This window comes from Eublepharis macularius, chromosome 12 (assembly GCF_028583425.1).
Source record: "Eublepharis macularius isolate TG4126 chromosome 12, MPM_Emac_v1.0, whole genome shotgun sequence".
Taxonomy (NCBI): domain Eukaryota; kingdom Metazoa; phylum Chordata; class Lepidosauria; order Squamata; family Eublepharidae; genus Eublepharis; species Eublepharis macularius.
Window position 1 is genome coordinate 64,748,077 of NC_072801.1, and position 15,608 is coordinate 64,763,684.

Consider the following 15,608-nt stretch of genomic DNA (forward strand, 5'->3'; position numbering starts at 1 on the left):
ATACATCGTCCTTGACATTTTCACTGTTGATCTCAGACCACCCCAACTGTTGGTAGTTGCAAAGTAATAATTCACAGAAGCCAGCTCTGCCACATGATTTGTCTTTCACAGGCTCCAGTCCTTCTCAACTCTGTCTTTAACATTCCTTGACTGCTAGCTTAGTTCAGAGAGACTGAGGGCCAAGCTACAAGTGACGAATGACACTTGAACAGCAAGTGGATTGAGTGGAGGGCAAGTGAACAGGGAGAAATACACTGGCTGTTCAAGGGTCATTCATCACTTGTAGCTTGGCCCTTAGGCAAAAGCCTTGTGTCTGACCACAGAGTAACTACCATAAGGGAGGGGGAAAGAGCCTAAACTCCCTTTCTCCACTCCCATTTCTATTACATCACTTTTAACGTATTGAGTTTAAGATGTTAATTAGTACGGAGTCCAGTAGCACCTTTAAGACTAACAAACTATTGTAGCATAAGCTTTCGAGAACCATAGCTCTCTTCATCAGATAAGTGGATCTAAGATGTTAATGTTATTAAACTTGTCCCGATTTTTAATGTCAGATTTAAAGTCCATGTTCTTGCTCAATGAGTTGAAGGAGTTATTTGTTTAAAGGAATACAGTCCTTGCATTGAAAGAGGTGATGGAGCATGTTCCTCATTTCACAGGGGGTTGTATGTTCAGCTGTTGCAGTAGATTTTCCCCCGATTCTTCATCATAAGCTTGGTGAAGGATTCCATTGTGATGAACTACTAGCTTTGAGGTGCAGCTCCATTTATGGCTGCTTCCACACACCTTGGATAATGCACTTTCAATGCTCTTTAGTGATCATTTGGAACTGGGTTTTCATGTGTGAAACACAAAATCCACTTCTAAAAGATGACTAAAGTGCATTGAAAGTGCATTACTCAATGTGAGTAGAAACGGCCTATATCTTATGTTTGCCTCAGTCAAGGTTTTGGTGGGTTTTTTTTAGTTCTCTGCATATTGCAGGATCTCTGGTGGAAGATCTTGAAAGACATCTATTTTTTTCTGATTCATTTCAAGCCCACCTTTGCATCGAGCTGTGTTGAAGATTTTGTCCTTTGTTCTCGAATGAAGAAATTGAACATTTATGTCTTCTGAAAATCTTGGTTTGCATTTGGATGTTGGGGGAAGGCCCTGATGAAAAGATCTTATTATTACTGGTGCCAGTCCTTCCAGGTCAGGGACTGTTGCTAGCCACAGAGAAATAAAAGGCAAGAGATCTGTGTTTCCTTCCTCAGCTTCTTCAGTCCCTCTCAATTTCACGTTATTTTGCCTTAATTTTAATTCAAGATCTATTATTTTACTCTGCATGTTTTCTTCTGAGGCTTGCAGGTTTTTTATTTCTTCCTGCAGAGTAATTGCCAACTCCAGTGCGGTGTCTGCCACTTTAGCAGCCTCTGTTAAAGCATCTAATTACTTTTAGCTGTTGAGATAGCAGATCGATCAATTGAGCAAATTTATTGGTTATTTTTATTTCTAGGTTAGTCATAAACTCAGTTAGATCTTGTTTTGTTAAGGCTGCATGCAAATCAGAGCTTTCTGTCTGGCTGGTCACCCTTTTGTTTTCTCTTTGCACCCCAGGGCCTTACTTAATGTTAGACTCATCGGGAGGGAAGAATGCTTTCCCATTCAGCTGTATTTTGTTCGCTTTTGCTTCTTGACTCTTCCCCTGTCATAAATTTTGGTCGCTAGGCAGGCAGATGCTTCTAAATCATTCAAAGGAGTGGAAAAGGCATGGGAGCTTCAGCCCTACAAATCCATCTCCATTGCATATCACTCCATCCCTACTGAAAATGATAGTTTTGAAGGGATCACTTGGGCATTCTGATTACTGTTGATTGTCTTGTTCAGTTTTACAGTTCTTCAAATTGATATACTGAGAGAAAAATTAAGTTTACAACATTATGGTATTTAGTGTCTTATGGATTATTTAAGGTTAACAACTCTAAATATTCCCAAAGGACAGACTGCTATCACCCCTTTTGGCCCACTTGTGCCAGCAACTTAAAGTGAATCCTTATCACTCTGTTCTTTTATAGTTCTTGAAGCACTCAAAATATCCACAAGAACAATAGATTCAGGTAAGGATAAATTTGACAAAATTCCTTCATTTGAAATTTGGGACAAGAACTAATCCTGGGGATTGAATTGTAGGTAAAATCAAAACCTAAATTAAGGAGGGGTTCTAAAACAATCTTCACAGAATCTCCTCAAGGGAATCTAAGAACCCATCAGAAACTCTATTTCTGTGGAAACATTTTCCAGCTATATACAAAGAGAAGGATAACACAGAACAGCGGTCATTTCATAGAAAACGAGCTGCCAGAACTCATTAGCATATCTCATTAGCATATGCCATGCCCCTTGGCATCACCAGAAGTTTGTCATTAGCATAATTGATTTGATCGTGCCCAACATGGCTGGGATTCAGCTGCTGCCAGACGGGGGAGTGTTCCACCCACCTGGCAGTGGCCGTTTTGGCCTCAATTCAGGACAAAATCCCCCGATCCAGGCCAAAATGGACCCAAAATGGCTCAAAATGGCCATTTTGGCCTGGATTGGGCCCAAAACGGACCAGATTGGGTCAGTGACAGGCAGGGGAGGGGTCCACTGTCAGGCACTGACCCAACCCTGCTGGGTTTGGCCCTGATCCCAGCCAAAACAGGCCCCAAATGGCCATTTGGGGCCTGTTTGGGCCCAGATCAGGGCCAAAACAGCCCAGACCAGGTCGATGCTGAGCAGGAGAGGGCCTGGATCAGGGCCCGAATCAGGACCAAAATGGCCGGGACTGGGTTGGTGCCAGCCAGGAAAGGGTTCCCCCAATCAGCACCAGCCTGATCCAGGGTGTTTGGTCCCTAATCCAGGCCGAAAGTAAAAATTATTTTTAAACTGTCTCACTGCGGTTTGAGTTTCACCAGCCCCCCCCCCCTTCGCTAGCCTTTGTGACACATTTAGACAGTGACCAAATTTTGGACAGTTATCAAAACACTGACCCTCTTCCCATTATTGATTTTGTCTCTGTCCACAAGCTACAGCAAACACTTCCATAGATAAACATTACTTATTTTCCCTGTTCAGAGAGCATTTGGATTCTTTCCCGAATGAGACACTATCTATGTCTTAAAATATGATCTTCTGTTAAAATGATGCTTTCCATACTTAAGATGGATTCCAGGATTGATTGATAGGTTGTATTCACTATACAGGAATACAACAACCCATCTTGCCTCTTTTCTAGGTAGAGAGCCCTGACCCGTTCATAAACACCATGTCCCCTCTCCTTCTCAACAGACATCACCAGACAGGGTAGCTCAGTTCCCTATGTAAACCATCTTTCACCCAGCTACTGCCTAGTGTGATTGGGGTTATGGAACTCAGTATTTTTTTCCCTGATACGCTGTCATCATTTTGTTAATTACATATATTGGTTGTGACCAGAAAAACTTGTGTGAGTTTGCATGGTTTTTCTTGAGCCAACATCCTTCCAGTCAGCAGGGCCTTTAATAGCCCTCGACTGACAGCATTCTGACCGTTCCCATTGGCTTCCTGTGGGATACAAATCAATTTAAAGAGAGAGTCACGGAGAAAGATAGCCAAACACCAAAATAACCATGACCGACTAACTAAGTGTGAATAAACAAAGCAATTTCAAGCTGAAGTACAAAAATACTTTATCACACAGTTAAATAATAATCAAGTGAACTCTAAGTGGTATTGAAGCTGGCACAAAATGCTAATTGGTACAATGTGGGAGCGAGCTACAACCAACAATGTTTTGAAAAACAATAGTCCACAACCAACACAAAGCTACCTAAAACAACCACAGAGTACAAGGACATATAGTAAACAGTAGCTAAAAAGCTTACATGCACGAATTCATAAGCAACAGTTACATGGCTTATACAAAACGACTGACCACAAGTAGTAAGTTTTAAAGCAAAACGTTTTTTTCAAAACGTTTTTTTCAAAATTCAGTGAATTTGTAACCGCTACGGGTTTGCTAGCGAGGAATCCCGTTTTTGGTATCCCCTTCTTCCTGGCAGTTACAACAGTAAAAAATGACACACATTTTAGAAATATCTAAACCATAAATACATTGCACAATTTATAGTATCACACTGAAATATACTCATATAAATCAAGGAAAGTCACAGCTAAATCCCATGCACAATGGCAGCTCGTTCAATGGCGTATGCACAGCCTCATGCAAGCAATTCTCTTAAGTAGATACAAATGAACAAAACTTTAAAGGGCCAGTGTCTTGGTGTAATGTCCTCATAAATAAGCTGTTAAATCACAATTAATGTTAAGTCCATTTGGTTCCACTGAATGAAGTTTATGGATCCACCACGCCTCTCTCCTCAGCAGGTCTCTCCTTGCAAAAGAAACATCCTTGAACTTGCTCACATGCAGAACTGAGTAAAGAAAGTCTTGGTCCCTATGTTGTTTTTCCAGGAAATGTGACACCAACGGGGCATCCTCCACACCATGGCGTAATTTTGAACGATGTTCCTGTATCCAAACTTTAATAGCTCTGCTAGTGCAAGCTACATACAGTTTCTTACATGTACAAACAATAACACATACCACGTTCTGGGTGTTACAGTTTGAAAAAGCTTCACAGTATAGACCCATATCTTTGAATTGTTGTGGAGACATTACAAAATCACAAGTGGTACCACTTAGAGTTCACTTGATTATTATTTAACTGTGTGATAAAATATTCCTGTGGGATAAGCAGAACTGGACCTGTCCATCACAAGGCAATAGCATACCTCTTCTGAACATCTGTTGCCTTGAAAACCCTACGGGATTGCCTTAAGTTGGCTGCAGCTTGATGGTACTTTACACACACACACACACACACACACCATAGTCTATCACTTGGTTCAAAAATAACCAAATATTTTGCCCCCTGAAACATTTTGTGATGGCACCCACTACCCTTTCTCAACATTCCAAAAATTCCTACAGGCTCAAGAGGATTGGAGACCTTAGGACTACAGCAATGAAAGATCCCAAGAGGAAGTAATAGAGCACAGTAAATGATGATGATGAAAATGTGTAATGATAAGGCATGCTGTAGTGTAATATCTGAAGGTATACTGCAGACTTAAAATGGTTTAATCGTCTGACAATGATAGTTTTGAAGGCTTCATTATGGCTCTCAGATGTGCCCCAAGGAATATCACAAAGGCAATGAGGTTGAACCATACCAACCCTACCCCTAGCTCTTTATGAAACTGGGCTCAGCAACTTGAGCCGTTTTTCCTCAATAAACCTGTAAATAACTTGTATTTCTTCCAATTCTAGTTGTGAAATTCTACCTCTTGCACTCCTAAGGAAGGTTATCTGATGAATGTCAATATCAAAATACCCCCCAATGTCCACCTGGAGCCCCTGAACCCTGTTCAAACATACCTTCCGAACTGCCTTCTCTTTCACACACCCATAGCATCTTTAATGCTTCAAATACAGCCTAGTCAAAAGGAAATTTGGAAAATGTCATTCTCCAAGGGCACATTAATTTCTTAATATTGATGTTGAGTTCATATTCCTGGGCCACACCAGCTTCCCAAGAAGCAAAGTCCTCAGATCATAGATCTGACACTCGATATTCATGTGAGAGATTCAGGTGCCCTAAGAGAATTCGGCACCTCTCAGTCGGCAGACTAAAGCTGCTGGGGCACAGGACTGCATTTGCTGCCCCAGAAGAGGAAAATGGCAGTGAGCCTTTTCCCGAGCATCCAAGTAACAGCTGGGGTGGGCAGAGCTGAAGGCTTTATAAGTCAACTCCTCCTGCTTGGCCAAGAAGGAGCATGTTCTCTGCTCTCCAGGAGAAGCGGTGGCAATAGTGGCCATGGTGGCAGCAGTGGTGGCGGAGCTTCCAGCAAAAGGGAGTAGCCTGCTGTGCACTGCCTTCCTGCAGCAGCAACACCCACTTCTTTGGCCTCTAGGGGCCAGGCCCTTAAGCCTAGTCAGCCTTGAGTGAAGCTATGATGGCAGCTGTGACTGCAGCCAAACCGCTGTTGCACCAGCAGCAACAATGGGCACCCTCTGGCAAAGGCCCAGCTGCTTGGTCATTGTGGTCCGTGCTTTGCCCCAAAATAGTGGCAAGTTTGGCCCATTGGGCCAGGCATTTCAGCATAGTGGATCCAGAGTGCAGTGGCAGCTTCTGCTGTGTTACAGCAGTGGTGGCAGCAGCACAGCTTCCATCAATGGCCCGTCTGTGCCAGAATCGGGGCTGCTGTCACGCACAGGGCTGGGCACAGCAGGCAGGAGGCTCACTGGTACTGCAAGGCTGAACACAACAGGTAGGAGGTCAGTAGTCCAGAAGGCAGCAAACCAGGGTCAAGAAGTCAGGCTAAGTGTCAGGACCAATATGCCAGTCAGAGAGAGGAGCAGGCAGAAGGGTAGTCAGAAGGCAGGCCGGGGTCAAAGCCCAATCAAGCAGTAGAGCAGGGCACAATGCAAGGCAAGAGTGTCCAGGCGTAGAGCTCTGGTAGCAGGGAGTGGCGAGCTGAGTTGCTTCCACACTTGGCTTCCTTGGCATCTTCCTTTTATGCATTCCTAATGAGGAACAGCTGTTGCCTCTCTCTCTAACAGCTCCGCTCGGTGCAGTGCCTGTAAACGGCCACTCCTCCGTCTCTCCAGCAGAGCTGTCTTGTCTCTATGTTTCCTCCTTTCAGCTGGCCCCAGGTGCTCAGGTTTCGCTTTTGCCCTGGGGGAGTCTTTGTCTCTTACAGCCTCTGTGGAGGTTTCTGGCTGTTCTTGCTGAATTCCCTCTGGAGCAGCAGCAGTGGTTTCTGACTGCTCTTCCTTTCCAATAGCTTCTGCAGGGGCTTTTGGCTCTAGAGAAGATCCTGCTGGCCCTTCCTGCTCATCTTCTGAGGAGGACTCTGAGGCAATAGGTAAGGTGGCCAGTCAAGGCTGGGGCTGACTCATGACACCATACCCCCTCCCAAGGCCCCCCCTCTTGCCAGCATTTGGGCCTGTGGGCTATTACATACTCCCAAGTCCCAGCCTGAGTGGGGGCCAACCTTTCGGCCCAGGGGCATTGGTGGGCCAAGAACTAGGTGGTGGTGCCTGAACCCTGCTCCTATAAAAGGTGTAGTGAGGGTGTCACTCTTCTATTTTTTCTTCATCCACCCCACACTTCACCAGGGGGCATTGCTTGGCTTATCTGACAGGGCCTGGGCCTGCATATCAGGCCTAATAGGCCTCAGTGTATTGGCGGACATTTTGGGAGGTGACACCATCTTGTTTGCTCCAGGGTGGCCATTTTATCTGGGAATTTTTGGTGGACATCTTAAGTGGCCTGTTGGTGGCCATTTTAGGCTCTCCTTTTAGGAGATTTATAACTAGCATGCCTTCAAGAAATGGAAAGGGGTCCTCTAAGGGCAAACAACCTGCAAAGCAGCCTGCTCCTAAAAGACCTGTGCCCTCCTTGTCTTCTTCTGATCATGATGAAAAGGCAGTGGGGAGGCAGGAAATACTGGACTGCTTGGTGGCCCTAGAGCAAGCTAGGGGTGGTGCTGTGGCTTCATCAGGCAGGGCTAAGAGACCAAGCTAGGCTTGCCTCTAATGCAGCCTTTCAGTGCAAGGTTCTTAACTGTCTCTTTCCCCTTGAAGGGTCATGTGCAGTGGACAGTGATGAAGGAAGCAGTAGAGTACTGCCGGTTGAAGTCATGGCTAAAGAGGCCGAGGGACCGGCAACTGATCAATGCTGGATGGCGGAGTCCAGGCCACTGATGTTGGCAGTGGAGCCAGCTGAGGGAGACGGTAAGTCCACATTACCACAGCGGGGGGTGCATAGCTGTGGGGGCCATGGAGTCAGTCTGCTGCTGCCCCTAAGACTGACACACCCAACATATATGCTAACTGGCTAGTCTTCTGTGCAGGGTATACTGATGGCATGGTTCCCCTGGGGCCAACCAGCATGGATGGGGCAACATAGGGTGCTGGCTGGCACTCTACCTACATAAGGACATATGGGACTGTTTGCACGGTATGGGGAGGACAGGCTGCCCCTGATGGGACAGGCTTCCTTATGGCATTACTACCCCGGTGCCCCCTGGAACTCTCTTCTGCCTGGACCATCTGCCTATGGGGTGGTTCCTTTTAGGCCCCTGCCATTTGAGAACACAACAGTGCCCTTGGGCGATCATCTGACCCCTGTGTCAGAGCTGTGGCTAGATAATATCCTTACTCCAGACTACCTTCTGCAATCAGACAAAAGCCTGTTGTTTTCAAAAGTTTACTGAAGAAAGGATTCATTATAGTCCACGGGCCTAGATACAATATCCAGGCTGGTACACGTGTGTTGTTACGAATGACAGGCAAAGCATGAGTTACAAAGTATCAGAACCCAGCAGGCCCAACCTCCCCCCATAGTTCTCAAAACAATCCCTTTGAAGCTGAGAAAGCGAAAGTGTCCCAAGGCTGGAGAAGCGATAGCCAAAACAATCCTCTTCCGTGAGATAGCTGCTGGGAACATCTTGGCACCTGGGAACAAAGCACTTAGAATACTGAAAGAATTAATATGGAGTCTCTTCGGTTACATACATACACTTCAACCCTGACACCCTGCAACTAGGGAAAAAATTCTACGGGGTGAGTGCATCGATGTCTTCACTCTCCTCTTCAGGGTGCTGGAGAAAAAAAGAGAAGTAAGACCTCGATGACCAGAAAAAGGAGAGGTTGAAATGGAGAAAGGTGGATCGCACTTGGACCAATTGGCTCCCAGGCATGCTGATTTACACTGGAGTGATTGCCAGGGCACTGCCATGGTGGGCCGCTCCTTTATTTCAGTATATCGATATCATTCATAGGGTCTATACAGATTTTGCTGATGCTGCTTGGTTGCAGTACAATAAGGAATTCCATATGAGGGCCGCCCTGAACCCACGCTTGCCCTGGAATCAGATTCACCGGCAGGTTTGATTGCAGGCGATGTCACCTGCCAAACCCAACCTTGGCAACCACTCCAACAGCAGTCATCTGGTGCAGCAGCATCAGTCTTCCTCTGATACCTGCGCCCCTGTGGGGCAGCTGGTTCAACCTCACCTGCTCTGCTGGGAGTACACCTCCCAGGGGGATCTGCTTCAGTTTCAAGCACAAATGCCCAATCTGTGGAGGCCCCCACCCATTTACACCCTGCCCTAGGCAGCCAAGACGGGGCAGTAAGTGGGGAGGGGCACAGAGGTTCCCAGACTTTGGCTAATAAAGGGGCTCAGCCCCATAAAGCTGCAGGGTGTTATGATTTCCTTTCTTTCTCTTAATTAAATTTTGCCTTTAACCCTTTTTTCATGCCTCCTCTGGGTAGATTGCTGCCACCAGGAATTATATTCCAAAATAACTTAAATTTCCCCTTTAATAATGTGCCCAAGCATCAGGCTTCTTCGTGGGACTATGTGGTCCTGAGGATAGGAATGGGATATGGGAATAACAGATACTCTGGGCTGAAAAAAAACCTCAAAATAAAACTTTTCTTTTTACAATAAGCATATTGGTTTCATATTATTTCTTAAGCTTGAAGGTTTCAAAAGACTGTTATTTGTTCTTACAGTTATTTTTCATAGACACAGTCACTCAGATCTTCTCTCAGGCGGCTGCACATAGTTTGCCTGCTTCAGATATCAATTTCTCACTCAAATACACATAAGACTTTCTCTCAGGTGCGCACACAGTTTGCCTCTCTTGCCCTGACTGAATGTTCTTTCACAAACATACACAGTTCAAGCTTCCTCACAGGTTATATTTCTCTCAGAAATGTTTAAACACACTCAGGCGGCACACAGCTTGCCTGCTTTCCCCAGGCCCCCTTTTCTCTCCACTCAGTAACTAAAAACTGCATTCACTCCACCCACACTCTCAGAGCCAAGCTATAAGTGACGCCTGACACAGGTTGGACACTTGTCAGCACGTCTCAAGTTTTAATGGGAAATGTAGGCAGCTTGGCAGAACGTTGGACAAGTGACAGCCAGAGAGCCAAGCTGCAAGACCAGAATGCCTACATTTCCCATCAAAACTTGAGGGAAGCTGACAAGTGTCCAACCTGTGTCAAGCGTCACTTGTAGCTTAGCTCTCAGTCATCAACCAATCATCTCACTCATTCATCCTGCTCTTTCACCCCCACTTTTCATCTGTACCAAACCAAGCATTTAAGGACACACAAACGCATTTGAAATTACATACTTAAACAACTTTTGTTGTATTACCCCATGTTGTGGAAATTGTTGCTCTGCAACCAGGGACTAGTCCACCAGCTGCTTGGGTTTGCCTCTTACCATAGGCATGTAAAGAGTGCAATCTCACTTGATCTTTCCCTAGTACTAAACTGATGTCTCTGCTGAGAATAATGTGTCAGCAGTGAGAAGGTCTTATGCGGGACTGGAAGTTCTTTATTGGTAAAGACATAATAATAATAAAAAAAAACAGTTGGGCAAGGCACCAGACTTGGGCCCAGCCTACTGACTACCAAAGCACTATAAAGATAGATACAGAATACAAGTTAGCATGCACAATACAACAACATTATAAGATAACTACAGAAAAGAAAACTTACCCTCCCCCCATTCCAGAGCTCTGGGACCCCCCCATTGCACAGCCGCAAAGGCTAGCACTAGCCTTTGCGTGTTGGCAAGTGAAGGGTACCGAGCTCTTGTTCCATCCCTCTTTTATAGGGAAATATCAAAGACTTGCCTCATTAACATCTTAATCAATCGCAATGTCTTTGTTCTTGAAAGACAGTTCCGTCGAAAGTCCTTCATGTAAACACAAGTCTACACATCTTTTACCTCTGTGATAGACTGCATCTTTGATATGTATTTGACTACATTGTAAATTACACAGGAATGTTCATACTTCACTGGCTGAAGATTTTAGACACCTTGTTTTCCTAAAGATAAGCTGTTTGTTGTTTACCCTTTTGGTGATTTATATGTAGAAGGCCAGAGGACCCTTAAAGAGGTCTCAAACAATTAACTTTTATGGTCTTAACTGTTTCCTGTGCAGGGGTGAGACCTTCCCAGGAACTGCGACTTTATTCTGCAGGGACAGAGCTTTTGGAAGATTTCTTTTTTCCCCAAACTCCAGCTGGTTCTTTATTTCTAACATGGGCCAAAAAGGCCTGGTTCCAACCCACTAACAAAATTCTGACAACACCCCAAGCATCAGGAAGTGCTCTTTTTGTTGAAGGGTTTTAAATTCGGATTTAAGATCCCATTCCATGGCCCCCGGGCCTCCTTCAGGTCTGCCAACCTGTGTTCAGTTGCCATCATGGAGGGGGTGGAGCAGAGCAAGATTGCCAAGGAATGCACAGAGGGCCAGGTCTGTGCACAGAGCCCATCTCATGCCTGGTTTGTGGGTTTCCCCTTTGGGTGTGGTTCCCCAAAAGATGGAAGGGAAGTTCCATCTCATTCACCACCTTTCATACCCCAGGGAGGATCAGTAAATGATGCCATTCCCGAGCATTTACACTCTGTGCACTAAATGTCCTTTGACCAGGCGGTCAAGATTGTGAGGCTCTGTGGGCTTGATGCTGAAATGGTCAAATATGACATTAAGTCAGCATTTTGTCTTTTACCGGTTCATCCTGAGGATTTGAGCTGCTTGGATTCTTGTTCAATGGCCAATACTATGTGGATAGGGTGCTCCCAATAGGGTGTTCAATTTTTTGTTCAGCTTTTGAGCGATTTAGCTCTTTTCTTGAGTAGGCTTTGCGGTACTGGCTCCATTGCTGGGACACAGTCCACTATTTGGATGACTTCCTTTTCATAAGCCCTGCAGGTTTGGGCCAATGCGCCCATCTCCTGGCTGGCTTTATCAGCCTAGCTGGTGAATCAAGGGTCCCACTAGCCCACAAAAAGACTGAAGGCCTGGCACCAATGCTGCCCTTTCTGGTGACCTCCAATGTTTCTGGGTCCATGAGAGGTGGCAAAGTGTTCACCTCCTGATCCAACACCAGCTGCTTGGGAGCTATCCTGACACCACTCCTCATCAATATACACAAGCTGCTGGCATTGGCTAAGGAGATGAGCACTACACCACCTGTCCTGAGCAATATTCTCTGTTTCTGCCTGTGGTGTTCTCTGAGTGCAAATGAACCTGGAGCATTGGAAGTCCCTGGCTGGACTTCACCTGTGGTGCTGGGGCTGGAGTGTGTCAGTGTTCCTGCCTCAGCTCCTGTCAGTGCTCTCTGATTGGCCAGCAGCTGTTCTCCCTGATTGCTTGTTTCTACTGAATTGAGACTGGCTGCCTGCGGCTTCCCTCCTTTTGAGAAGTCTGAGGTTACAACAGGCTCCTCTTCTTCTGAGGACTCCTCCTGGGATATACAAGGCTCTTCTTCTCCTGAGGAGTCCTCACTAGGACTAAGCTCTGGCTGACCCACAACAGCGACTTACAGCAGGCCTAATGCTAGTTTGACCCACCCCCACATCTCCGTGGCCTGCTCTCAGGACAGTAGGCTGCCCACCCTTGTTCTCCTTGCCACCACAAGGGGTGCTTGCTACAGTAGTGGTCCTGTGGCTGGACCCCGACTGCAAAGATGGCGGCTGCAAGCTCCTCGGAGCTGCAGTTTCCCCCGCACTTCTTGCCTCCATCAGGTGAGTTGGTTGTGGTGGCAAGTGGGGCTGGAGGGGCCCCTCTTTGGGGACCTGGGAGGAGGCAGCCCTGAGAGGGGCTCCAAGACTAGCCCTAATGCCAGACACAAACTATGTAGTGCCTGTGTGATATGACTTGTAGGGAAGAGATTCAAAGAAATATCCCCAGAAATATATTGTACTAAAGGAGCCAAAAAGGTCTTTATAAAACAATTTATTATAAAAGAGAAAAAAATAGGGAAAGGGTGGTTGAATTCACAAGGGGCAACACAAAATAATGAGAACAGCACACAACACAGAGACCTTGAAAGTAAAAGCAGTAAAGTTCTAATTCAACTTAATAATAATATTCAATTTATATACTGCCCTTCAGGACAACTTAACACCCACTTAGGGGAGTTTACAAAGTGTGTTATTATCATCCTCATGACAATCACTCTGTGAGGTGGGTAGAACTGTAAGAGGTTCAAGAAGCTGTGACTGATCACCCAGCTGGCTTCAAGCAGAGGGGTGGGGAATCAAACCTGGTTCTTCAGATTAGGGTCCTGCCACTCTTAACTACTACACCAGACTGGCTCTTACTTTCTCTAGACTGTAGCAGGTTCCTCAGAACATGTATGAGTTCCTTACAGCACCAAGACAATGAAAAAGTCCTTAACTCTCCCCAGTGTTCTAGTGGTCTTCTGGTTTCATGTTGCTGGAGACAAAGGAAAGGTCCAGAGATCCCAGAAATTTATGGGCAACAGAATCTGACCTAAGCTAGCTTCGTCTATGAGATTGACTAGCTGATTCCACCAATCCCAAGTAATGCTCCATCTCTGATGTCAGAAGCTACAGTGACCAATATGAGAAATCCCATAATTAATGGGTCTGAACTTCTATGACAAAAAGAGGACATGGCTCAACATAATGTCTATTGTCAAAGAGGGATTAGAGAGCCATTGTGGTGTCTAGAGTGAAGGAATAGAACTTGATCAACCCAGGTTCAAGTCCCTGCTCTGCCATGGAAAGTCACTGGGTAACTTTGGGTCAGTCTCGTACTCTCAGCCTAACCCATCTCACAGGGTTGTTAGGATAAAATAGAGAAGAGAAGCCACTTTGTGTCCCTGTTGGGGAGAAGGGCAGGGTATAAATAAAGTAAAAATACAATAAATAAATAAATAAATAAATAAATAAAATTAATAAAATCTGCATTCATTCTAGTTTAATTCTAATCTCTTGAAAATAGTCAAGTATTTTCTTTCTAGTGATGCTTTATCTTCCCTTTTACATGTGCTCATTTAGATATATGCTACTTTTCTTCCCAATGTAGACTTGTAACATGGTTTACAACATTGTTCTCTCCTCCTCCACTTTTTCCCTCAAAACTAACTACCCTATCAGATAGGACTGGGCCCAATGTCACCTAATGAACTTCCATGTCAGAGTGGTGGTGGGGTTCAAACCTACACTGCACTGGCTGATACTTCCCAGTGCTTGTATTTTTAACTTGAAAGTGTAGCAGAAGAAGCACTGCCTCAAATTTGTACTGAGAATTTATTAGCAAGACATACATGCGCTTAATTTTGTCTGGACTGTACTCTTTCTTAGATGAATTGGGGCGGTGGGTTTGGAAGCCTTTCTGTACTACAGGAAGTTAAGAGAGTCTGTGGGCCTGCAACACGCATAAACTTGTGGCTGTCTTTCTACATCTGTTTTCAGAGGAGACTTTTTTTGAGAGACATCAGGAAGAGATAATTCGCCGTGCTGTTGGGGTAGACATTGTATTAGATTTTCTGGAAATCAGTGGAGTAATAACGTTTGATCAGTTGCAAGAAATCCAAGGTACTGATCAACAGCGAATTCAAAAACTTTATGAGCTAATGCCAAGATGGAAAGGATTTGATAAGGAACAGATGGAACGTATCTTGACAGAAACAAATGGGCGGCTTATTACACAGCTTCAAGGTATGTGTGTGTGTGCGCACATGTGTATGCGCGTGAGACTTTAATACACAGAATGAGAGCATTGTGTCCTCAACTGATCCAGAAGGATTCATTTCTAGCTTAGATGGATAATCTACGATCAAGGCTAGACATGGGGCATTTTAAAGGTGCTGGCTCTCATACAAAAAGTACATGGGATGTATAGCTGCTTTTTCTCAGGCTGCGTCTGTTTATATGATAGCAGCTAAGTATACCTGGCCCATTGCTAGGGTTGCCAACTTCCAGGTGGGGCCTGGAGTACTCCCAAAGTTATAGTTTATCTCCAGACTACAGAAAAGGGCCGCTTCAGGGAGTGGACTGTATGGTACCACACACCTAGTAGCAGTGCCTATAGCTTAATAAACAAAGATGCACCAACTTGCAGCTGTGCTCTGCATTTGGATGTCTTCTGTTCTTTACATGAGTTTCTAGTATCCCTAAAATATTGATATAAAATATTCATAGAAAGGAGTGCTTCTGAGGTGAAAGTGCTTTTCCCTGCAGCTTCAGGCCCTCCAATCCCTCAGAGAAAACTGTCTTTTATTTTCCTTATAAGGACTACCCCAGCTCCTTAATTCCCTCCAGTGGATTAAGGATTACACTCAGTTTTGCTAATTTCCGTGCTGTTACTAGCTATTTTAAAGGGGGAAAGGATGGGGCCTTTAGAAACCTCTCTTTCCCCCTTTGAAATGCTAGTAAAGGGGCAACTCAGTTTCAATTAGCTAAATTGAGCAAGGGGTGAAGCATTAACTCCCATCTTTCCTGCATGGTTGTGGGGCAAATTGTGGACTTGTGTGTGTGTGTGTGCACGTGTGCAATTGACCTTTTGCAAACTGATGTAGTTCTGTGATCATCATGTCTATTTTGGTCCTCCTCAGCAGGCATTTGTAGGGTGACCGTGTGGAACCCTCTACCTATAAAAAGCACAACCAGATTGACAACTTTCCCATGAGCTTACAAAAACTTTTACATCTATTTTTGTCCTCAGGGGGCCATTTTGTGGACAGACATTGGGAGGAG